Source organism: Lissotriton helveticus, chromosome 3_2 (genome assembly GCF_964261635.1).
Source record: "Lissotriton helveticus chromosome 3_2, aLisHel1.1, whole genome shotgun sequence".
NCBI lineage: Eukaryota > Metazoa > Chordata > Amphibia > Caudata > Salamandridae > Lissotriton > Lissotriton helveticus.
In genome coordinates, this window is record NC_136062.1 from 438,835,861 (window position 1) to 438,861,242 (window position 25,382).

Genomic DNA, 25,382 nt, shown 5'->3' on the forward strand with positions numbered 1-25,382 from the left:
CTCTTTCTGAACATTAATTAATTCTCCTAGATTTGATTCAGGGTCATCCTCTTCCAATTCCTCACGTAGAAGGAAACACATTTCATCGAACACATATCGTTGTGTCGGTTCATTCCATTGCATAAATGTATCTAATACATCTTGTACATTATATCTTCCAACTTTTGAAACCCATCTAAGAGCAGTGGAATCTAATATTCCTCTTTCTTCAGTACTGGGAAGCTGACTACGTCTCTGCACAGAGTCAGAGGTAGGAGTCTTAATCAGAGTTTTATAGAAGGGAGATAGAATATTAGAGACAGAATCAGTGATTCTCCGACGAACAGAAAGCGGAGTCATAATATTAGCAGAAGCAGTAAATAGAGTAGCAGTTGGAACAGATAGATCAGGAACAGTAGGAGTAGCAGGCAAAATAGCTTGTGAACTAGCAGGTGTGAGTGACACAGGCATGGGTAAAGAAGCCGGCAACCCTGGAAGAGGGGCTGTCAAAGGAACATGAATATTGACCACAGGAGGTACAGGAACTTGATTCAGGGGAGCGGGAACAGGGACACCAGGTTGTCCAGCAACCGGTAATTGAACATTCGGTATAGGTGGAGCCGTAGCACCCTGTGCATACGGTGGGGGTGATCGTAACAAGTAAGACAACAGGGGATCCTTTTCAGGGTCCTCTACTATCTTAGCCGTACTCGATGGCAAAGCAGGATAGCACTTGTCTATCGCTAAATTACGCTCTCTATTGGCCACCTCCATCGCTTTCTCAGACTCGTTGAGTTGCAGCTGCTTAGCAGACTGTTCTAAAGTCAACTCTTGCTCTTTCTGGTCTTTTTTCAACTTTTTAATTTCTCTCTGTTTAGATTCTTTTCGCCAATAACGGAAAGAATCAAACATTGCCGGCCGGGCTTTCTTCTTAAACAACCTTCTTTCTAGATTATCGAGAACTTCAGGTTCAAAACTACCATGTAGTGGCCAACTAAGGACACCATCTTTCTCTGTATAGTGGATCCATACCTCGTTATAAGAGATAGGGCCCACACCAAACTTGCAATATAGATCATAAAGGGGAGTTCCAGTCGGAGGAACCAAACACGAGTCCTCCAACTGGGAATCACTGTTGCAACTAAAACAAGACAACATACAATTTTTCCGACTTACCATTTTATAATCCGGAACACAAAACAAACAAGACACAAACAGAAAAGATGCGCACTCGAACCAAGAACTTAGGCCTACCAGAACTGACAAATGTATCGATACCTGAACTGAACAGAATGATTATCGTAACCAGAATAACCAGTGATAATCTTACAGAACTGAACTGAACTGAGAACTAAAAGGATTATCCAAACAGGAGCAACCCTCACAAAATACTTAACTGAGGCACTGAAGACGTCACCAAGGAGAAACCCGTCACGTCTCGCCGTACTAAGGACTGCACCTCGGGTCCAAGACAGGGCGACGGTCAAGGCAACGGACCACTGCAGCCGTCTGAACGGGAACCCTCGTGGAAGAGAACGTCGGGCCACTTTTGCGATATGCCGGGATCGATGAAGTGGGGCGCCTCCCTCTGAAATCTTCACACGAAGCTCCTCGAACTCTTCAGGCTTTTGGACCGGTACCGAATGACGTCGCCCCACGTTGGGCGCCAATTGGAGTTCTGGACTTTTCGGTTCTGTCCAGAGGTGTCAGGGATAACACCCGAAGACCCCGGAGTTCTACCTGTCTCGGTGCACAAACAAACAGAAACACGGGCTTCTCGATGGTGGCGTCAAAGACCAAAGGTTTATTACTGCAGGGACACAGAAGTCACAGAAACTGCATACGGGCAGTGTCTAGGAGCCTGTTCAATTTGTACAAAGAGGGTTACTCCTTAAATACTAAATATTCTGCTCGGGGCAAATTCTTTACATGTTACCACAGTTCTAAACATTCGTGTCTTAAACAATAAATATTTGGCGTCGTACAGGAATCGTCAACAGTATCTGATGTCAAAACATTACGAATGAGGGGTTCCTACTATTCCATCATAATCCCATGTCAATTTCTCATTCAAGACCCGGACCGCCTCATCGTAAATTTCGTTACCTCCCCCTAATAAAGGCCCAGAAGGAAAGGAGCAGAGGCAGGTGCAGAAGATAGAAAGACAGGATAAGAGATGTTTGTGGGTCGTAAATGGGCACGGTTACCAGCTTCGGCCGCCTAATCATGATCAGGCTAACGGACACGAGAACCAGTATAGCAGGACTGGCCTCAGGCTGGGGAGGCAGTTCTTGCCGAGTCATGCTGCCACAGCATTGCTGGCCTAAGGTGCACGTGTCACTAGCAAGGTGAATCGCCGGTTAAAGCCTACGTGTCCTTAAATGAAAAGAGGTCATTGCGTGTCCATTGACTATGTGAGGGCAAGGAATACAAAATGGCTTCCGTGTTCTAAGATGGATGCCACGGGTAGATCAGAAATGTGTTGCATAACAGGAGTGCTCTTGCTCGTAGCATAGCGAAAACACCAGGATATACTAAATGGATCATTTGCGGTTCACTGATACCAAAATCATGTGTTTACGACAATGATGAAAACACGGGTTAAAATCGTCACGGAACCTCAGTGTTTTGCAGTCTTCCCCTTTTGAACCTTTGGAATCTGTGGACCTTAAGTTCCTGTCCTACCAAGTGGCTTTTCTGGAGGCTATTACTTCTGCGAGACGGCTGGGGGAGCTTACGGCCTTGCATTGTTCCCCCCCCGTTTTTGCGTTTTCTGGATGACGCTGTGGTGCTCTCTTTGGATTCGGGTTTTGTCCCCAAAGTCCGCTCCCGTTTCCATTCCTCCCAGGAGCTGGTTCTTCCTTCTTTGTGTCCTTCTCCTTCTGAGCTGTTATTTCATTCTGTGGATCTCAGGCGTGCCTTATCCATTTATGTGGCTCGTTCTGGGGTGTTTCGCTCTTCTGACTCTCTCTTCGTGACCTTTGGTTTGGCTGGTAAGGGTAACGCTGCTTCCAGGCTCACCTTGGGTCGCTGAATTAAGGCTGTCATCTCTCTTGCCTATCTTGGTGCTGGTTTGCCTTGTCCGGCGGGTGTTCAGGCCCGTTCCACTCGGGGCGTGTCTGCCTCTTGGGCTGCTTTTCACGGTGTCTCTTGATGAAATCTGTCGGGCTGGGCCCTGGGCCTCCGAGTCCTCGTTTGTGAGGCACTACCGGTTGAATTGTGCCCTTTCTGACCGGACCAATTTTGGTCGTGAGGTGTTGCAGGCTGTGGGGGCCCCTCCCCCGCTCTGATTCTGTGTGTTTTATTAAACTTTCACTTGCTGCACTCCATTGTGTCTGGTCTGTGTTTTGCTGTGTTTGGGTTGCCAAAGGCCTGTTTGGGTGTTGCTTTGGTATGCCTCATGAGTGATGACTGGGTCGAGGACGAGGGACGTAGAGGTAATGCTATGATTACTCCGGGTAATCCCCATTACTCTTAGTCCTACTCGTCCTCGACCCAGTCATACTTCCCACCCTCCCTCCCTGTCCAGGCCTATGTTGCTTGGTGTGTCAGGATGTGTTTCTGGTGGTTGGGTATGATATAGCACCTGGCAGGAGGGGGGTGGAGCCTGAAAGCGTTTCCTGTTTTGTTTCCTGTCTGTGGAATACCTCATGAGTGATGACTGGGTCGAGGACAAGTAGGACTAAGAGTAATGGGGATTACCCGGAGTAATCATAGCATTATTTCGATCTTGATAAGGGCTGTTTATTCTCTGTCCTGTCGTGTCCTGTCGTGTAAAGTAGCCCACCGGGCAGTCCGTGAGACCCCTGGCAGTTCTCTCCTTGCCGCAGCCTCAGTCTCTCCACAGTCTGTGGTTAAAGAGATCTGTGCCTTGGAGCCTGAAACCCACCCACGGCTGGAATCAATATTACACCCACACACTTTGGTGCGGGCACATGACTTACAATAATGTCTTAGTATGTCTCGCATTTAAATGTTTATATGCGCCTACAGGAGTAAAGTCGAGTTACTCTAGGTGGAGGCACTAGCTAGATGATGGAACAGCTCAAGTTTACTCCCCCTGCAGACACACTTAAAAACTGTTTTTTCTCTCTGAGAAAACAAAAACTGTTTAATTGTTGTGGGTTCTTTAGAGCCGTACAGGTGGGTTAAACCTAAAAATGAATCGGAGACTTTCTACGTCATTTAAAACTGGTAGTGTGCAGTTCCCTCTGAAGCCGCCAATTGCAAAGACAACCTCCCCTCCTGGGTCATTCTAACAGAAAATAAAACATGCTTAATCACTCAGTGGCAATTTTGCTACCGAGGCTTACCATAACACAATATGTGTATTCGTAAAGCCCACATTCACCCAAGGATATCTTGACACTGAATAAAAGATGTATATTGTCACCCAACTCAATGGTACTCATTTTATCTACCTCAGAAGGATGAACGATTGAGTGGACACACTAGGATTTGAACATGTGACCATGAGGTCGAACACAGGCCCCTACAGTGGACACATTAGCCCACGTAGGCCACAAGACCAGGCTTGATTCTTCATGTTTCATATCCCTCAGTTGAATTCTTAGTATCAGTTGTATTAAGCACGAGAGGATATGTCTGGAGCTGTGGACACATACAATAACAACACAAGAGATGTGCGACCCTTCCTAAAGGGACCACCCTACTTCATAAATACCACAGTGGACCAACCTGCACTCTCCATCGTGGCACTGTGCTGGATGGCAAATGTTGATATTACAGGGTCACCGAAACCTAGGGTGTCACTCTTTTTCAATAGAGTTGGGTGACTGTAAACACAGATACATGGAGGTTTAGTCAGAGGACAATACAATGTTCTAGCCGGTGGGTGTGGCAGAGGAGCCAAGATGGCGTACATAGTCCTTTGAGGTCTGCACCATGCAGGGATTGGCGGGCCTGCTGCATGCTGGGAGGCACTGGAGGAGGACATGGCTCTGGGAGGTTGATCGCCTATCCCCCGGCTCCGCGCAAAGGAGGCGGCCGCTGCAATGACCAGCAAGAACGGCAGAGTAGAATAATGTGGCCCTAATAAAGTGGCACTGACAATCTGGCAACTACTGCCACTTGTTCAAGGAATGCCACAGGTGGCCACCAATATTAGAATCTGCATGGAGCTAGGAAACTGCAAGTATGTAAAGTTAATAAGTGGAGTACAATGACATCTGAGATGAATGCAATGGTGATTAGAGCACTGGGGCCAACACTTTCAGTTAAGATCCTTATTCATTCCAGGAGTGTTCCTGGAGAGAGAGGAAACAACAGTCTCTCCCACACCATTGTTCTAGGGACTGGAATAATGATTCCCGCCTCTGTGCTGGGTACGCTGTCTGGTGGGGCAGTGAAGGTGGCTGCTAATGATATGTTTTGAAAAGTACTGTCATGAACCATCAAGGGAAGAAGAAGTATTTTCCTATTAAAATGCCCCCTCCCTCCATCTTAACTTTTCGTAACTGCACCCAACGTGTGAAACGACAGAGAAAGTCCTCTGTTAAGCAGGAGATGTGACACATGGACGTCTTCAGAAACATGGTCCCTAAGACTAAGTCGTAAGCCTAGGTGAGGAATGCAAGCAGAATGTGAAGGAGGGACAGATTCAAAGAAGACACCCCAGTCTGGGGGTGTCCTCTGGCCCCAGCTGGGGAGGGCCATGGCAGGCGGAGGTGGCCAGTTGAGAAAATATGTTAGCTGTGGTTGTATATGATGACAGTAGCACCCTTGAAACACCTCATCCTCAAGAATTTGGCTGATCATGCGTTTTTCTTGGGTACTGGGATAATGCCCCTTCGTGATAGTAAGTTTGCATATACTTTCATTTGGGCAACAGTTGCTTCCTTTGGGGAAGTGTGGCTCACTGGTTAGAAGCGGCAGACCCTGAAGCAGAGATCGGCCCGGGACCAGGGTTCAATTCCTGACGCGGCAGGGTCTTGGGTCAATGTCCGCGGACTCATTAAGTCTCGCCTCGGTGCCTACGCTAACCATGGGTCCCACTCTGCAACTCTGGGCAATAGCTTGCATCATCTCTACAACGGCCCCAACAACGCTGAGGATGCCTGGCTTCACCTTGGAGGTGCCCAGGAGGGACCATCTCACAGGGAAAGCCAGGACGGGTTCCCCAGCGGTATACAGCGCCAGGACACTCCGAGATGGAGTAACAGTGCGCTTTACAAGTATACTTACTTTACTTCACTTTACTTCCTGGGTAGAAGTATGGGGGAAGGGAAGTTTAGGTGAATATCAAAATGTTTTCAGTGTTTCAGAGGTTAGACAATCATTTAGAATTGGCACAAATGGGAAACACAAAGGCCAGACTACCTAACCACTCACACTTCCCATTCTTAACAGGGGCTGGGCTTTTCGCGATACAATCTACTGCCCTACTGTAATGCTGATTGAATCCGTACCCCTCACATTAGACTCTAAATAGATAACGACCAACTGTCATGTAATCACTTGGAACGTCAATGGTCTTAATGACAAGAGCAAGAGAGGGCCAGCCCTACAGTGTGTTGTGCTGCACACACTTGCTTTACTGCTCCTACAGGAGACCCACCTCCTTTCAACCAAATGTAATTTTATGGGATGGTTTGAGTACGACGAAGTGCAGCACACAGGATACAACTGAAACACAATAAGGTACAATAGAGAAACTACAGAAGTGGCTATACCAAGCCATAGATCCAGTCACACAGGTTAATCCCTTGGCCGCAGCGGTAATTCCGCCACGGCACTGGAGGGGAGGGGCGTCCGCGCGGCGCCGCCATGCTCGTGACGGAACCACTCCGTCACGAGCCACGGGCGCGCTGTGCTTGTGATGGAGTGGTTCCATCACGGCCCCGTCCGCTCAATAGAACGCCCGCGCAGGCACGGAATTCCTGCAGCGTGTGCGGGGAGGCCGCACCGTGACGGAACCACTCCGTCACCAGCACAGCGCCTCCGTGGCTCGTGACGGAGTGGTTCCGTCACGAGCACGGAAGAGGTTATAAGAGACCCCCCCCCATGGATGTTATGTCTTAGTCTGAGGTAGACACTGCAACCTTATCAGTGTATACTCCTCCGGCAAATAATTCATGTCTAAGATGAACAACTCCTGCTCACAATCATAGATGTTGAGTGGACTGCAGGAATGTGCATACTCCCTAGAGGTATATCAGATCGCTCACTGGGAGAGCTCAGTAGAAGCAGAGTGGAGCATCTGGAGGATTATATATATTTCATACTTTGAAATACATGAAGGATAGCCCTCCTCATCCTGCACTCTTTGAGAGGCTGGGAAGGCTGTATTTCATGGTTTAGCAAAGGCATACCTTAGAAACAGTGACAGGAAGAAATTAAAAACAATAGTTAGACTTGAGACCAGCGGGCATATTTAGAAGAGACGTCGATAAATATCGCAAAGCGCGTTTAGCGCTTTTATATATATCGCGTCTTTTGCTGGAATTTATCGCCATGCTTGCGCTATATTAACAACGCATAGCGCAATGGCGATATAAATTCCAGCGATAGCGGGGTAATCGCCACTTTGCATGGAACATCGCTGGTTTTCCAGCGATGTTCCCTGCAAAACGGTGATATGCTTGTTGATACGACCATGTGGTCGTAACACAAGAATCCAACCCCCATGTTAGCTATGGGTTAGTCATGATTTTAGCAGACGTTAGTTACTGGCAAAAACAGGGGTTTTTGCCCAAAACTAACGTCTGCTAAAATGCGTGAGCCACCTTGTAAATATCGCGATGAGCACATCAGCGATATTTACAAGGTTGTACTGCCCAGCGATGCCCACTTTGCATCTCATTAAAGATGCAATGGGAGGCGTCGGGAAAAAGGGTGCTAACATGCGCTAATGCATGTTAGCACCCTCTTGTAAATAGGGCGATATTTTTATCTCCGTTTTTGGATCTTGAATAAACAAGACAGAAAAACACTGGACAGAGGAGAACATCATTAACACCACTGAAGAAATGCAAACCGTACTGGATTCCCTCTTGAATATTACAAAAGATTCCATTAACTCCTAGCCCCACCCTTGTTGAGATTGTATTTTGAAACCATGCAGACGGTACTCTGCCACGCGACCTCGATTGACAATTGTTGTCATACTAAAATCAGTTTTACCATCCAATCACTTCAACTCACACGGAGACATAGCTCCTCGCCAAGCTGCCTGCTGAGAGACCAGTTTAATATATCCTCTGGTACATCCAGGCCAGAAGCAAGGCACTGAACCTGCAGGTTCAAGAAGGGGAGCAACTGAGGACCACACATCACTGTTTCTTATTGTTATTGTTATTTGGTATTTATAAAGCGCGAACTGTCGCTCCGAAAGGAGCATCCTGGCGCTACATGCTGCGCTTCGTGGGAAACTCTAAGAGGACTGGTCCCAGGCTAATGAAAATGTGTGATCTATATGGAGAGGCTTCTGGTCTGACAGTCAATTGAAGAAAATCCATCATAGCTCAGGGGAAGGGAGACTCAGACGTCACCAAGTGGGAAACCGGAGTAAAACTCCAAACTGAAGGTTTGAAATACCTTAGTCTGTTTATATTTATGAACCCCAGACTTACTTGAAGACTTATTGGGCACATGCGTAAGGAAATGGCGCAACGCTGTGGCAAATTTTGCAGCGCAGTACTGCGTAATTTCCAAAACGCACGGATGCGCTGTACTTACAAGAATACGGTGCAGCCTTGTGTTTTCCCTGGCACTGGAGCTAAAAGTAGTTGCCTAGCGCCAACACAGACACCCTTGCGTCGTAGTGCGAGGGAGAATGATTGTTTATGTGCAGAAATGTATCCCTTCCTGCACAAAAACAATCAATAATGGTGGTTTGCTACTTCTATGTGTGCGACATTCTGCAGCAAACGTAGAAGTAACACTTTGCCGTTATTTAATTATTATTTATGTGCAGAAAGGTGTCCCTTCCTGCACATAAACAATCAATAATGGTATTTTGCTCTTTCTATGTGTGCTGCAGATGCAGACGCAGATGCAGCACACATAGTAAAAAGCAAAAACAAGGAGAAATAAAAGTATTTATCCTCGTGTCGCCAATCTAACGTCTGCTTTTGCATGGCATTAGTTTTTGGCGCAGCCTCAAACTTACACATCCTTGTAAATCTGGGGCAGTGCCAAAAAAGCAAGGGGTGTTGCGGTGAAACGCCCACAGTAACACCCATTGCACGCCCCTTTCATGCACATACCAGCGTGAAGTGGTACCATATACACGAAGCAGCGCTAAGGCATGAAAAGTGGCTTGAGGCCACATCTTAAAATATGGTGCAGGGCACTGCGCCACCGGAACATCAAAAAAGTGACGTTCCGGTGGTGCAATCCCCTTGTACATATGCCCCTTAATCTGACCCCACTAACAGAGAGGCTCCAGTGTGTTAAGACATGGTATGGAGGGCTTCCATCACACATCCAGGGCAGGGTTGCCTTACATAAAATGAGGACACTGGTTACGTTTCTGCACATACAATAGACTTTTTTGCTAGAAATCCCTCTGAAACGGTTTAACAATGTACCAGCAACAACACACTTGTTTTGTGGGTTAAAAATACCTCCAAATTGCATTTGAGAAATGTATACAGTAGGTATTCGAAGGTGGGACAGGAATGGCAGACATACAGATATATAACAGGGCCATTTCTGGAATTGAAACTCATCCAGCATTCAGACTTAATCACAATTGTTAAGCAAAATTGGGCTAGGCGGTCTGCTGTACAGAAACTCGTCCCAACAACGGAGTCGGTAATATGTTGCTAGTTGCTGGCACAAAGCCCTCTATTGTATTGTTGTATTGAATGGCACACAAAACCAACCCGATGTGGTCCGGATTGCATAATGGCGCAAACAGAACTACAAGTCCCAGAATGCAAAGCAAACACATGGACTGGATGAGCTACTCATGCATAAACCTGGGAACCTGAGAGTTCTGCTGACAGCAGGTGGGCTCAAACTCTTAGCCAGGAAGAGCACAATGCATTTCAAATCAGGCACGGCTGGTACAGGTAAGAGCGGTGAGGCGAGGTGTGGCGTGGTGGGGGAAAGTCGACGGAGGACAGGATAGGGAAAAAAAATAATAGAAAACCACTTACCTTGCGCTCGCCGTATTGCAGAGTCGGCGATATTGCAAGCGCAAGGTAAGTGGCTTTTGTTTTCTTTTTTTTTAAATTTGCCTATCCCGTCGTCTCCCCACCACCACCACGCCCCGCCCAACCACTTTTACCTGTACCCGCCGTGCCTGTTTCAAATGCTGCGTCGCTCAAAGCAACTAACAGCAGACAGGAGTGCGTGTCCGGCAGATACAGACCCGTGGCCTGTTTGCGTGACTTTCAGCAACAATCCGTCGGAAAATGAATTAGCGGCGCAATGACATTTTTTCTAATCACACCTAGTACCGGGAAGGGCGGCATAAAAAGAACCATTTAGGCAGAGAAAGAGGCTGTAATGAGATCTGAGGCCTCTGCAAACGTCTCCGTCCAAAGCACCTAATTACATCCCAGTTCTGCCTGACTAATGTGGACAACGGCGCTCAGGATTACTTTTAATAAGAGACGTTTTTAATTGTGTTAGACGTAATTATATTGCAGTTCTGCCTGACCAGTGCAGACAATGGGGTCTGCCAGCGAGCTTCGCAGAACTGCCTCCGATTCTCTAGAAAGTATATTCAAAGGTCTGAGGCTGGGAAGTGGATGGTAGGGCAGTGTCGTCAAGGAGTCATACTGTCATACACCTCCATGGCCTCTGACTAAAGTCCATTATGGCCACCATTACTATTGGCCCCATCATTTCCAATGTGTGCATTAAGTGTTGTTACTGCACATATCACAATTATGAGGTTTTTTTATGTCACCTGGTAAATGCTGAGTGTGATAAAAAAAAACACACATCACGGAAAAATCAGCAGGAATTTAAAGAGAGAAAAAGGCCCAGCAAATCCCAGGATAGGCAGATTTAGGAGCTGAATCTCTGAGATGTATAGGAATCCTCCTACATTTTAATTTATTAGCGATTCGTTGATATATTAAAATGTAAGAGGATTCAAATACATATGCGCCCCCCTTTCCACAGAGTAGACGCCTGGACAGCACATTCACCGTGAGTTCCAAATCCTACACGTGGATTTTTACTGCCGTGCCCATTCGAATTTTGGCAGCTCAGCACAAACCTCACATGGGGTAAGTGTATGACCAGTGTGTATCGCAATAATGCAGCCATGCGATATGACTACCAGTAAATACAATAGGTTGTCATTAACCCGTTCCATTCTCTCACATGTGCAGCGCCCGGCCGGGTCCCATGTGAGTATCCTATTCTTTACTTTTCACGGTGCCACACCTCCCACACGAGACTGTGCAAACTCACCCTTCAGGTATACATAGTACATACTACATATTCTCCTTCTCAAGCAAATTGTTCTTATTTGACCCTACAATTTCAGGTCCTGAAGAGACCCTATATTGCACACAGGGTTGAAACGGCGTTGACAGTTTTCGAAAGCGAACAATTCAAAACCAGCACTTCTCATTGTATGAAGCGCGGTTCAGAGAGCATATACTTTCTAATGGTTGTTTCTATGAAGTATAGGAAACCTTGTACATATGTCACAAACACGTCACTAATTTTCTAGGTTCCGTTTTTTCACTGGGACACCACTCACTGAAAACGAAATGTTTCATGTAATACCACGTATGCAAATTGTTTAGAAGATTATATAAATGATTATGTATGAAATACAAATCTAATGTGTAGTCGACTCCTTCTCTTTCCAACATCACAGTAACCCTTTACATTGCCATTGTGCATTTATACAATGAGATTGCTTCACTAATTGTCCAGAGGAGCCCTTGTTTTTTGATAATAATTGAATTACCCTGGTTCCAAGTGAATAGGGTTCCCTTGTTCTTTGTTCTCTCTTTGGATTAAAGTGAGGCAGATTGTTTTGGATTAAAGTGGGGCAGATTGGATTGGGGCAGATTGTTTTGGATTGAAGTGGGACAGATTGGAATAGGCCGGATGGTTTTGGATTGGAGTGGGGCAGATTGTTTTGTATTAGAGGGGTGTAGATTACTTTGATTTGCCTGGGGCAGATTGTTTTAGATTATAGTGGGGCAGATTAGTGTGGGGCAGACTGTAGTGGGGCAGATTGTTTTGGAATGGAGTGGGTTGGAGTGGATTGGAGTGGGGCGGATTGTGAAGTGTGTGATGTGGATAGGATTGTGGTGACGTGGATTGGAATGGAGTGGGGTAGATTGGATTGAACTAGATTGGGGTGAATTGGATAAGTGTGGTGTGGATTGGAGTGTGGTGGATTGGATTGGATTGAGGTGGATGAAAGTGGGGTGAATTGGGATGGAGTGGGTGGATAGGGGTGAGGTACCCAGATTGGAGAGGGGCGAATTTGTTTGGGGCAGACTGGAGTGGGGGGATTGGAGTGGGCGGATTGGAGTGGGGTAGATTGTTTTGAATTGGAGTGGGGTAGACTGGAGTGGGGCAGATTGTTTTGGATTGGAGTGGGCAGATTGTGTTTGATAGGAGTGGGGCAGATTGGAATGAGCTGAATTAGAGTGGGGGAGATTGTTTTGGTTCGGAGTGGGGAGGATTGGATTGGGCCCAACTGGAGTGGGGCAGATTGGAGTAGGGCAGATTGTTCGGGATTGGAGTGTGGCAGAATGGAGTGAATTGGATTGGAGTTGGGCAGATTGGTTTGGATTGGAGTGAGCAGATTGGAATGGGGTGGATTAGAGTGGGGCAGACTGGGAGATTTTCTTGGATTGGGGTGGGGCAGATTGTTTTGGATTGAGAGGGGCTGATTGTGTTGGGTTGAATGGCACAGATTGTTTTGGAATGGAGGGGGCAGATTGTTTTGGATTGGAGTGGGTCAGATTGGAATTGGGCGGATTAGAGTGGGGCAGATTCGAGTGAGGCAGATAGTATGAATTGGAGTGGGACAGATTAGAGTGGGGCAGATTGTTTTGGATTGGAATGGGGCGGATTGGAGTGGTGCAGATTGTTTTAGATTTGAGTGGGGCAGATAGTTTTGGATTGGAGTGGGGTAGATTCTTTTGGATTGGATTGGGGCAGATCGTTGGTGTGGGGCAGATTATTGGAGTGGGGAAGATCGGAGTGGGAAGGACTGAAATGGGCAGATTGGGTGGAGTGGAGAGGATTGTTTTGGATTTGAGAGGGCAGATTGGAGTGAGGCGGATTGGAGTGGGGCAAATTGGAGTTGGGCTGATTGTTTTGGATTGGAATGTGGCAGATTGGAGTGGACAGATTGTTTTGTAATTGGAGTGGGGTAGACTGAAGTAGGGAAGACTGCTTTTGATGGAGTGGGGGTGCTTGGAGTGGGGGAGATTGGAGTGGGGCAGATTGTTTTAGATTAGATTAGGGCAGATTGTTTTTAATTGGAGTGGGGCAAATTGTTTGAGATTGGATTGCGGTAGATTGTTTTCGACTGGAGTGGGGTAGATTCTTTTGGATTGGATTGGGGCAGATTGTTGGAGTGGGGTAGGTTATTGGAGTGGGGCAGGTCGGAGTGGGAAGGACTGAAATGTGTAGTTTGTTTTGGATAGGCGAGGGCAAATTGTAGTGAGGCGGATTGGAGTGGGGTAGATTGTTTTGGATTGGAATGGGGCAGATTGTTTTGCACTGAAGTGGGGCAGATTGTTTTGGATTGGATAGGGCAGGTTGTTGGAGTGGGGCAGATTATTGGAGGGGCAGATTGGAGTGGGAAGGACTGAAGTGGGGCAGATCAGAGTAGAGCAGATTGTTTTGGATTGGAATGGGGCAGATTGTTTTGGATTAAAGAGGGCAAATTGAAGTGAGGCGGATTGGAGTGGGGCAGATCGGAGTAGAGCAAATTGTTTTGGATTGGAATGTGGCAGATTGGAGTGGGTCAGATTGTTTTGTATTAGAGTGGGGCAGACTGTTTTGGATTGGAGTGGGGATGATTGGAGTGGGGCAGGTTGTTTTAGATTAGAGTAGAGCAGATTGTTTTTAACTGGAGTGCGGCAATTGTTTCATATTTGAGTGGGGCAGAATGTTTTGGATTGGAGTGGGGCAGATTGTTTTTGAATGCAGCAGAATATTTTGGATTGGGGTGGGGCAGATTTGAGTGTGGAAGATTGAAGTACGACAGATTGTTTTGGATTTGGAATGGGACAAATTAGATTGGGGCAGATTGGAGTGGGTATGGCTGGGAGGATTAGAGTGTGGTGGGTTGGAGTGGATTGGGTTGTGGTGAGTGGTTTGAATAGAAGTGGGGTGGTTTGAATTGGTCTGGAGTGGATTGGATTGAGTGGGGCAGATTGGTGTAGGGTGGATTGGCATGGTTTGGAGTGGGGTAGATTGGCGTGTACTGCAGATTATGTGTTAAAGCATAATTTCAGAAATTACAGATAAGAAAGAAACAATGTGGCTTTGTAGTAAAATAATCTTTATCTTTTAGGAAGAACGCCCACGAGCAAAAACAAAAGAAAACATGTTTGCAAAGTGAGAAAAGAAGACTTGGCAAAACAAAAAGATAACCGCAGAAAAGAAATCTTTGCAATTTTGTTTGTCCTTCTCGGCACGTGTTTGCATGGCACTAAAAGGTAAACAGAACAAAATATTACCTCAATCACGTCGGGAGAAGCAGACGGGAACTGATTAAGTTGAATCAATCAGTGCCTGGTCCCTGCTCCACAGTGAGGAATGGAAATACCTGCCTTGACGAATTACAAGGCTGTAAAAAAGAGTGCCAAACAAACCAATAAATGGTAAGCAACGGGCAGGCTCCAAGCATTTTTAGCAAATTGTTTTTTTGTTTTTTTTATTTTATTTATTCAGGTCAGCAATAAGAGTACAGTTTCACATATCATAGATACCACATAACAATTTACATAGCACAGTAACATTACACGTATTTCTATGTACTTTCTACACTATTGTTGATTTATTAATTTTTGGGGGAAAATTGTACTTATGATGGTTCTCCCTTCACATTGGTTAGTACCATTCATACACCTTATCGATTAGAGGGGTGAGCGAAATGGGTGAGACTCTTCAGAGCCATTTCATGATTGGATGCAGGTTCCACGGTGTTTAGCTAGAGGGCGCAGCAAGATATTTAAGGAGGGCTGGCATTGTGTTGGAAAGTGGGTTCTTAGTAGTGGCACATACGCACCTACCACAGGCAGTAAGGCCAATAACAGTCTAGGGCGCAGAATAGTTCTCAGAAAATTATTCCCAACCCTAGGTTGCTTGGCTACGAGCGGGCAGGCTTAACTTCAGAGAAAGGTATGTAAAGCATTCAAAATCAGTAAATAATTAAGACACAGCACACAATAAAACTCCAACACCAATGAATTAAAATAGGAAATATTTCTATCTTTAAAATGACACGAAAACAAAATCCAAAGTAGGGAACTGGAGATATGAATTTTTAAAGATTTAGCACTAATAGCATATAGAAACCTATAGCTATAATTGGGACATCTGGTCGTGCTACACCGGGACAAAATCAAAGCTTCATGCCGACCACTACAGAGCCCTGTGCGGATACCCCGCGCAGTAGCTCTCATCAAATTTTTACCTTCTGACTTAGAAACTTTTATGGAGCTTTTCTTCCCAGGGACCATCGAAGCTCTCAGCCATTCTGGGTTCGGGGAGGGTATACCAGTCAGCCTTAGGGAGAGTTCCCAGTCAAACCTATGGAAGTCAGGCCTCTGGAGCTTTCTAGCAGGTTGAACCAGAGATCCAGGCTGGCTCGGGTTGAAGGTGGGCAGCTTGATCCTTGCGGTTGCTACCGGTTACCTTTTCTACGTTCAAACTTAGAAACCTTTCCAGAGCTTTTTCTCCCGGGATCCCTTGATGCTTTTCTCCAGGCTGGATTCAGTGAGGGTTTGCCAGCTTGGGTTTCAACCAGCTGGCAAACGGACCTCTGGAGCTTTTCAGCTGGATGAACCTGGAGGGCAGGCTGGCTCACAGTTGATGGTCACCGGCTTGGCTAGATAGATCAAGTCGGTCCCCCAATGGAGCTTTTTTTCAAAGTTGCTCCAAAATTTTCCAAACATCTTGAACTTCTTTCTGAGGTTCTTTGGACAGCCCCAATGTGTTCAAAACGTACTCCAAAGGTCTTGATGCTCTAAGATGAACCTTGAAAGTTTGGGACTTCAATTCCCACAATCCACTTGGACAAAACGCTTACAAATGCACTGGTACTATTCCAGGCTGGCGATCCTTGGTGGTGATGGTCCAGGTGAGCTCTGTTAAACGGTAGCTTGAAGTGAGTCCACTCTTTAGTCCTTTTGAAGCAGGTTTGATCCACAGGGCTGTAATTACAGGCACATCAGTCAGAGTGCAGGGCCTGGTTGGTGCAAATCAAACTTCCAGCATGTACCCGTCTTCTTCCTTTAGTTTCAAGCAGCAGATCTGAGAGGCACTGCTCCTCTCAGAGACTTCTTCAGGGTTCTAAGGGGTCACGCAGCAGGGCACTCTTGTCCAATGGGGTGCAGGGCAACACCCAGAGCATGACCATTTTCTCCAAAGTGTGCAACATCGATCTTCCGGAAAGCACTATTTCTCCTAGATTCAATATGGCTGAATTCTCAGCAGAAAGACAAGAGCTGACTAAACCAACCGTCAGGATTGCTCCTCTCCATATCCTCCCTCCCCCAGGCATCTGCACATTCCTTCCTTAAGCCTGCCATCTGGCTGGGTTCAAAGAGTGGGCATGTAAATGGTACTGGCTTCTCCTGCCTGTCCCCTCCTTCTATTGAAGACCATGGTTTACGACCACTCACCATTGCTCTGGAATTCCTATGCAGCAGAACAGTCTCCACCCTGAATGTCTCTTTCACCCCAGGGGCTACTTATCACCTCATCAAAGCAGCCTGGTCAATCCACTTAACTCTGACCGATCAGGGCAGATCACTGGAAGTTTGAATTTTGGCTAACAGACAAGAAAGTCTTACAACTTCTTCTCTGTACATTTTAGGATAAATTCACATATAGCATATTGCTGGATGTATCAATACAATTGTAATAAGTCCTTCAATTATATTTTTCAGTGGTTCTTGGTGAGAATTATTACTTAATACCTTCTTGCCATGTTAACCTATGTGGTTGGGGATCTGCGTGGGGAAAATCTACTGGGCAATTTTCTCCAATACCAGGGCTTAAAATCATCTTTTAGAAGAGCCCTGCTTATATCCACAAGACTCCCCACCCCTGGAACACCCAAGGAGACTTTAGGGGTTCTGAATATGTAAAAATATTGCATATCTTCACTCCACAGTGCTACTAGCACAAAAGTCGTTTTTGGGAAGCACTATACTAATATGTGGGAAGTGAAATATGCAATTTCACCAACCCCAGCGCATATAAAACTTATTTTATAAGGGTTCACTTTATAAGTACATGAACCTCCACCACTGGGACACCTAGGGAAGACTCTGGGGGTACCTAATATGCCACAATATTGTAGTTTAATATTTTTTAAGTGCCCCAAGCACTTAAGTTTTGGCACAATTTACATGTTAAAAGCAGCCCTGAAACACATGGCTGCTTTTATACTGACCTCAGGCCTCAGCAGTGCCAACATGCAAGTGCTGCTGGCCTCTAAACTGCAATGCCTTATTATATACTAGAGGCTTAAGGGAAATGTTAATCCCCCCTGCCCTATTATGTACTTGGGCCTTGTAGAGGAGGGCATGCCAATCATAGGGGTCGCCTAACCCCTAGTGTACCCTAGTGTATTATAGGTGTTTTCACTGTATTCTAAGTGTGTTTTGAGTGTAGAACTGGCCCTTGGCCTGGTTAGGCAGAGCCCAGGGACAGTCAGAGTCAGTTACCACAGTACCAGTCAGCAAAAAAAAAGGGTGCCCAGTGCACTGGATGGCTTTGCAACACATTGGATATGATATTTCCACTTGGCTTGGCAGGGAGGAAGCCATGTTTCAGCACAGTATATGAATGGTGAATGAAAGTGTTGCCTTCAATCAGCCAATCCTATCCAAGCTGTTTCTAAATGGAGAAAAAATGAATGTGGTTTTTTGGAAATATCAAAATATTTGTACTGCTAGAAGAGGCAGACATTTGTGAGGGCAACAAGATGAGCCATTAGACGTTTCCTTAAAATGAGAGTAGGTTTCTGCATTTCAAATCAAATGGCAGCTCGTTTTTGAGACGAAAAGGGGAGAAGAGTGATGCACCACTTTGTGGACAAAGTACATGGAAAATGGAAAACTTAAAGTCTAGCAGACTGAGCGAGAGTGAGCAAAATGTGGTTAGATATTTGCAACTGAGATAGTAGCAATGGTGCAGGCTAGATGTTTGGAGAATCCCAGATAAACTTTATTTTTGCAATCAAGACAGAATTGTAAAAGTATTACCTCCGATTGGGAGGTGTACATGATCATAAAAGAAGCATTTATACTTATACCTATTCTGTTTTTCCATTGAAAGATTAGTTTTGATCAGTTCTGCCAATTTTTTATACATTTGACATGAAATTGTTTGCTTCCCAAAGTGGTGGCCAGAGGTTTCAGCCCACAACCGGTAGTGGAGATGTTTGAAGCCCCAGTTACTGTTTGCTTTGCCCCCCCCCACCACCCGGATTGGCTGGAAAACTGACACACCCTTCTCAGGTGACCTACTTTACTATGCCCGAGGTGTGGACGTGCCAAAGGCGCACCAAACGCAAGCCTGTCTGCAGCCGTCCGGGGCCTAAGGCCAGAACCCCTGCCCGAAATAATCCCCTAAAAAGTGTGTTACTCTGCCCTCAAATTAAAAAACCTAGCCCCAGCGCTACCAAGCAACTGCCGGAATTCTATCTAGGTAGGTGGCCCTCACTCTAAAGACAACTCTGGCGGTGAGACCCTGGGGCATCTCATGGATGGTCCTGGGGACTGCAGCTTGACACATACTAATCTAATATGCTGCCTCGCCCTATTGAGGATAAGAAGGTTTGTGACCACCTAGTTACGGAAGAAGAAATTATCAACTCTAGGTGACTGATCAACTCCGCCTGCCCTTCCCTTGAGGAAGTACAATCCCTCTTGACCCTGCCCTACCTAAAATACTGCGCCTAGGCATGACATCTATCCTTCCTTATCTCAAGCAATTGATCACTATGTCTCTCAACTTGGGCCAAGTTCCCAAGAATTGGAAGCATGCCATATCCAAGAAACTCGCACTGACCCGGTGATCCTAGAAAATCTGATCCTTCTTTGAAAGAATCCTCTAAAAAACAATAATTAGCTAACTGGCTACATTGAAACCAATGACTCGCCCCATCCTTCCCAATCGTGATTTGGGGTAGACCATTCTACTGAGTCAGCCCTGCTTCTCGCAGGGGAAACTCTGAGACAGAGTGCGGATGAAGGTCAGACCTCAGCCCTGATATTGCTTGATCTGAGCACTGTATTTGAAACCGTCTCCCAGCGCCTATTGATTCTGCGGCTGGGGGCGCGGTGTTGGTGGCTTGCCACTTAAATGGCTCACATCCTTTCTGCAGGATCGTACTTTTCAAGTTGTCTAGAAGCCTATCGTATCTGGGACTCTCACTCTACCTCAGGGAGTCCCACAGGCTACCTTGTTTAATATATTCATCCGCCCTTTAGCCGAGATTATGGACTGGCACAAGGTAAAACTCATGTCATATGCTGATGACATTCAGCTAATTGTCACACTCTCACAGCCTGAGGGTGTACCAGTAACACTATTTAAATCCTGCCTGACAGAGGTAGCCACATGGATGGCTAACAGCTGCTTGAAACTAAACTCCAACTAAATGGAAAACTTGATTGTGGGCAAGGACCCAGCCATCTGGACATCGGCCTGGTGGCCTGATGCCCAAGGCCAGATCCCTGAACGTCAATCTAAAGTTAGGAATCGGGTTATGGTTTGATTCCAAATGCACCTTTGATAATCAGATTAGCAGTGTAGCAGGGAAATGCTTTGGTACTCTCAAGACCCTAAGACTACAGTCTGGATCTGCTGACAGAGGAACAAAATGTTTTAAATTATGTAGCGTAAAAGTCCATAAAAAAGGAAAAGGCTCAAGTGTGCTTGCATCAGAGTGTGGGAAAATCAATCAATCAGGGGTTTGTAAAGTTCAGCTACTCACCCATGAGGGTTTCATGGCGCTGGGGGGGAGAGGGGCTACTGATCCATCTGGGTGTAGCGGTACAGTCGAAGAGCCAGGTCTTGAGGTCCTTCCTGAACTGGGTCAACGACACGGATTGCCTGAGGTGGAGGGGCAGGGTGTTCCAGGTCTTGAAAGCGAGGTAGGAGAAGGATCTATTTCCAGTTCTTGTCTTGTGATATCCCTGGGTGGGAGGCCAGGGTGAGTTGGGCAGAGCAGAGTTGTCTTGCGGGTGTGTGGAAAGAGAGGTGGTGGTTCCGATATTTTGGTCCTGCGTAGTGGAGAATCTTGTTGGCATGTGTGAGGAGCTTGAAGATGATTCTCTTATTGATTGGGAGCCAGTGGAGTTGTCTGAGGGGTTGTGTCATTTGGCTGCTGCGGGGATGTCAATGACCAGTCTGGCTGCAGCGTTTTGGACAATCTGTAGTTTCCTGAGCTGTTTCTGGGTGATGCTGGCATAGAGTGCATTGCGTAGTACAGTCTACTGGTAATGAGTGCATAGGTAAATGTCTCTCTGAATTCTGCGGGGAGCCATCTGAATGTCTTTTGAAGCAGCCGCAGTGTGTGGAAGCAGAATGAAGAAACTGCGTAGATTTGGTTGTTCATTGAGAGTGAGAAGTTTAGTATGATGCCAAGGTTGTGTGTGTGGTCCAAAGGAGTGGGAGGGGTTCCCAGTACGGCGGGCCACCAGGAGTCCTCCCAGCCTGAGGGAATGGTTCCCAGGTTGAGAACTTCAGTTTTGTCTGAGTTGTGCTTGAGGCAGCTGTCTTGCATTCAGGTAGCAACTGCTTTCATTCTGTTGTGAAAGTTTATTCTCGCGGCTGTGGGTATATTGGTGCGGGAGATGATCAGCTGTATGTTGCCGGCGTAGGAGACGATGTTGAATCCATGGCGTCTGATGATGGCTGCAAGGGGAGCCATGTAGATTCAGAAGAGTGGCGCTCAGGGATGAGCCCTGTGGCACTCCGCAGGTGATCTCTGAAGGCTCTGATGGACACCTGATGGAGTAAAAACTATATTAAAGCACTCCAGTCTACCTATTGAACTCAGATAGAATAAGACTTTGGAGGACAAATTACCCCCAAAATATCTGTAAACCATGCCTTTAAATAGGGCAGTGTCCTGGAAACTATTTTACTCCATCTGTTTCTTGCAGATCACCCAGACCAGCGGACGATGACCAGAGCCCTCCCTGCCAATGTTGCAGTGGCCTTATAAATTATCTCATGCATGCTGAGGGCCTGGTAGCTATGGAGCCAACATTGATGGAGCACCAGTGCATGCTGGAGGAACTTAATATGTGTTATAGTGAGAGGTTTGTGAGCAATCACAACAAAACTAAATTCCTCCATTTTTTCAAAGGATAGGTGGCAGTTTTGTTAGCATATAGCAGGAAAAAAGGAAGTTCCATACCCCTGTAATGAGCTGATAGTAGTGTTCAGTGGACATTGATATGGTTGAACATGATCATGGCTGTTAACTATATGGTAATGTAAGATGAAAGCGGCTCACTTGGGTGGTCCTGCTGGTTACTGGTTTATTCAAACCCACATATGTAGACAAATGAATCAACAGTTCTGGTAATTATCTGGATGGGTCAGGACATGAAATCAGTAATGAAAAAGAGCAATGTTCTCTGGGCTGGGGGGATAGCGACGACTTCACTGATCCATACCATCCTGACCTGCTCATGATTTCTGTTATGGAGGTGCCTGTATTTTTTATCTACACTCCTGCAAAAGAAGGTCAGGGTTACCACTTAAGAAGGTCAGGTTTACCGCTTAGGAAGTTCAGGGTTACCGCTTAAGAAGGTCAGGGTTACCGCTTAAGAAGGTCAGGTTTACCGCTTACGAAGGTCAGGGTTACCACTTAAGAAGGTCAGGGTTACCGCTTAAGAAGGTCAGGGTTACCGCTTACGAAGGTCAGGGTTACCGCTTCAGAGAGATTTTAGGAAAATTCGATTTTTTTGGGCCAATATCAATTATGTTTTTTGTGGCATTTTTTGAATTTTTTTTGGGCCAATACGTGATGCTGTTTTTTTGTGACCCTTTTATATGTGCTTCTGATATATTGTGCTTTATCTTGCTGATAAAGGCTGAAGATGAAAAAAGAGCATAATAAGCTATCAGTTCAGGGACAATGTTTCAGGTATGCTTATGCAGTGCCTGAGAGGAACTAACACAGGTGTTCTTGTCTTGACTGTACTCTGTGTGTGTGATGCTCTCAATGATGTCTGTGCTGTACTTGTTTTCTCAATTTCAAGGACGCTCGCACAGCTGCTGCCTATGCTGCTCATATTCTCTCTGTGTTAAGGTATCCCTAAGGGCGGTTCCTTCACCGGCGGAGGAGAGTCACCCCACTGGCTCAGAGGCAGCAGGTGAAACATAAAATGATATACTATATTCGTCTTATTTTTCATTTGCTGGCTCTGAATCAACGTGAGGTGGGAGGGGGGGAGTCGGGGCTGTGGGAGGAGGACTGGTTTGTGCACTTATAAGTGTACATGTGTGTTTCTCAGGCCCGCCAAACACACAGCACACTTAGGTTTCTCCAACTGGACAGTGTTGATCAGCTGGTTTGAAGAAACAGCACAGGCTCCCTGTCCTGAGTAAAGCGTCAAAAGTCTCTGCTGCTGTCCCAGTGTCTACTGGGATCAGGAAGCAGCAGAACACTGAGGCACAAGTAGCGATGCAGCCGGCAGCTTCAGGTAAGTGTTTTTTTTTATTATTAACCCCTCCGCGCTCCCTCTCCCCCACTCCCTTTTAACTGCCCCACCACCTCTTCATTGTGTCGGCCACCTCTGGTATCTTTTACTGCAGCTGTCTGTGCAGCCCCTGTACCTCTGTGTGAGGGAAGCTTGTGCTGTTTTAGCCATTTTAATACTTTTCAGTAACTGTGTGGGAAGCTTGCACTGCTGCTGTCTGCTGTATTACTGTGTGTGTGAAGCATGCACTGTCACAAGGATCCCATACTGAACCTGTTATATATGTGAGGCAAGCTTGCACCAATGCTGTCTGATATTGTACTTTACTGCCATTTTCGGAGATGCTGTGGGATGCTCAGGTTCCAGATCAGTAATTGCATCACTAACTTTTTAGAGTGTAGACCAAGTTGATCGCGACCATCTTCCTCTGGGCAACCTTGGTGCAGGTGATGGCATGTGGGGTGACATTCTTCAGGTTGCTTTTAGCAAATCATGGATCTCCTGTTAGCAGAAGCCGATGGCACGCTTTAACACTACATGAGCCAAGTAGACCATTCTGTGCTCGAAGACTCCACTTATTTATTACCTGTGTGCTTGGCGCATCCTCTTCCTCCTTCCTTAGCCATAAAGAAGATGATAAATGCATCTGTGTGAGGGAAGCTTATACTATCTATGGTTTATGGTGAAATTGAGTTTTCACCCAATCGCGCACTGTTCACTTAGCGCCCTAGCGCTTTCTATAATTTATTCCTTTAATCCTGCTTGAACCACACTTGTTTTTGTTTGCTTAAATTTTCCTTTTATTTCTTTTATATACTTTTTTGCTGATTTAATTATCATTTCATTATTCAACATTCACATGTCTGTTTAGTTGCAAACTAAAATTCACAGTACATTTTCACATCATAATGATACACATTTTTTGGCACATATATTACAATATATTAAATCAACATTTCTCGAATGAGCCCAATGCATTTCGGCACTCATGTGTGCCTTCATCAGGGGCAGTCTCTGGTCGTTGTTGTTTTATGCCTTATAAAATTCTGTTCTTCGTTATTGCCACTACTCTTCTCCAGTTATACTGTCAAGTGTTGCTCTCAATCGGAAATGCCTTTTGTCTCTTGTCTTGCTCTGTGCCTTCTTTATCTGTATCAATTCCTTATCTCGTTTATCAAAGATTCCGGCTAGCCGATTGAGAGCAACACTTGACAGTATAACTGGAGAAGAGTAGTGGCAATAACGAAGAACAGAATTTTATAAGGCATAAAACAACAACGACCAGAGACTGCCCCTGATGAAGGCACACATGAGTGCCGAAATGCATTGGGCTCATTCGAGAAATGTTGATTTAATATATTGTAATATATGTGCCAAAAAATGTTTATCATTATGATGTGAAAATGTACTGTGAATTTTAGTTTGCAACTAAACAGACATGTGACTGTTGAATAATGAAATGATAATTAAATCAGCAAAAAAGTATATAAAAGAAATAAAAGGAAAATTTAAGCAAACAAAAACAAGTGTGGTTCAAGCAGGATTAAAGGAATAAATTATAGAAAGCGCTAGGGCGCTAAGTGAACAGTGCGCGATTGGGTGAAAACTCAATTTCACCATAACTCATTTAGGTACCAGGACTGACAACCCTTAACAATCGCGGCACCAGTGTATAAGAGTGCAAAAGCAGATAAATACGGAGTGCTCCTACAACCCTTCAAAAAAATCTTATACTATCTATGGGGCACATTGCTGTGCCTGTTCTATGAAGGAGACTTTGTGCCTTCCTGAGCTGTGCTCGATTTTGTTCCCTATTGTTGCTTTGGACTCCTCAGCTGCCCTACCAATGCATCCCTAACCCGCTTCTAGTGTCCTCCCCAGACTAGGTACTCATAAATGAACACACAACACATGGAGCTTAGTACTACATGTCTTGGAACTTAGTACTACACGTCTTTATTGTGCTGCGTGTAACTGCAAATTCAACGTTCTAAAGATGAACTCTTTGCACCACACCTGAACACTTAAGTCACAGTTCTACGGAATCCATCAGGAACCAAAAGAGTCCCGCCATCACTAACTCACAAGACACCATTTCGCTCACATGGACACCTTCCATGCCTGTGCTCACATTCCTCTTGGGAAGCTCAATGTGAGTGATGGCGTCCCAGATGACCTTCTTCAGGACTGCATTGAGCCACACAAAGGTCTCCATTTACATTTCACCTTCCTGTATCTACTAAGATCAGTAGATAAGTAGGTCTGTGCTATAAAAGGCCCACTGCTTGAACATCACCCCTAAAGTGACCACAACGTGCCTGTTGGTTCTCCACAAAAGCTCCATAATGTAAAGTCGAGATGCCCGACATATGTCCTGGGGCTCTCGGCTTCCAAATCAGCCATCTCAGAAGTCCCCAGAGCCCAAACAGTAGAGACACTGGTGATTTTGTTCACCAACACCCCACATGAACTAGACTAGAACTGATCACCTGCTACCCAGTGGAAGCGGGGCTGATGCCCTTGGTGGTATCTATGGACACC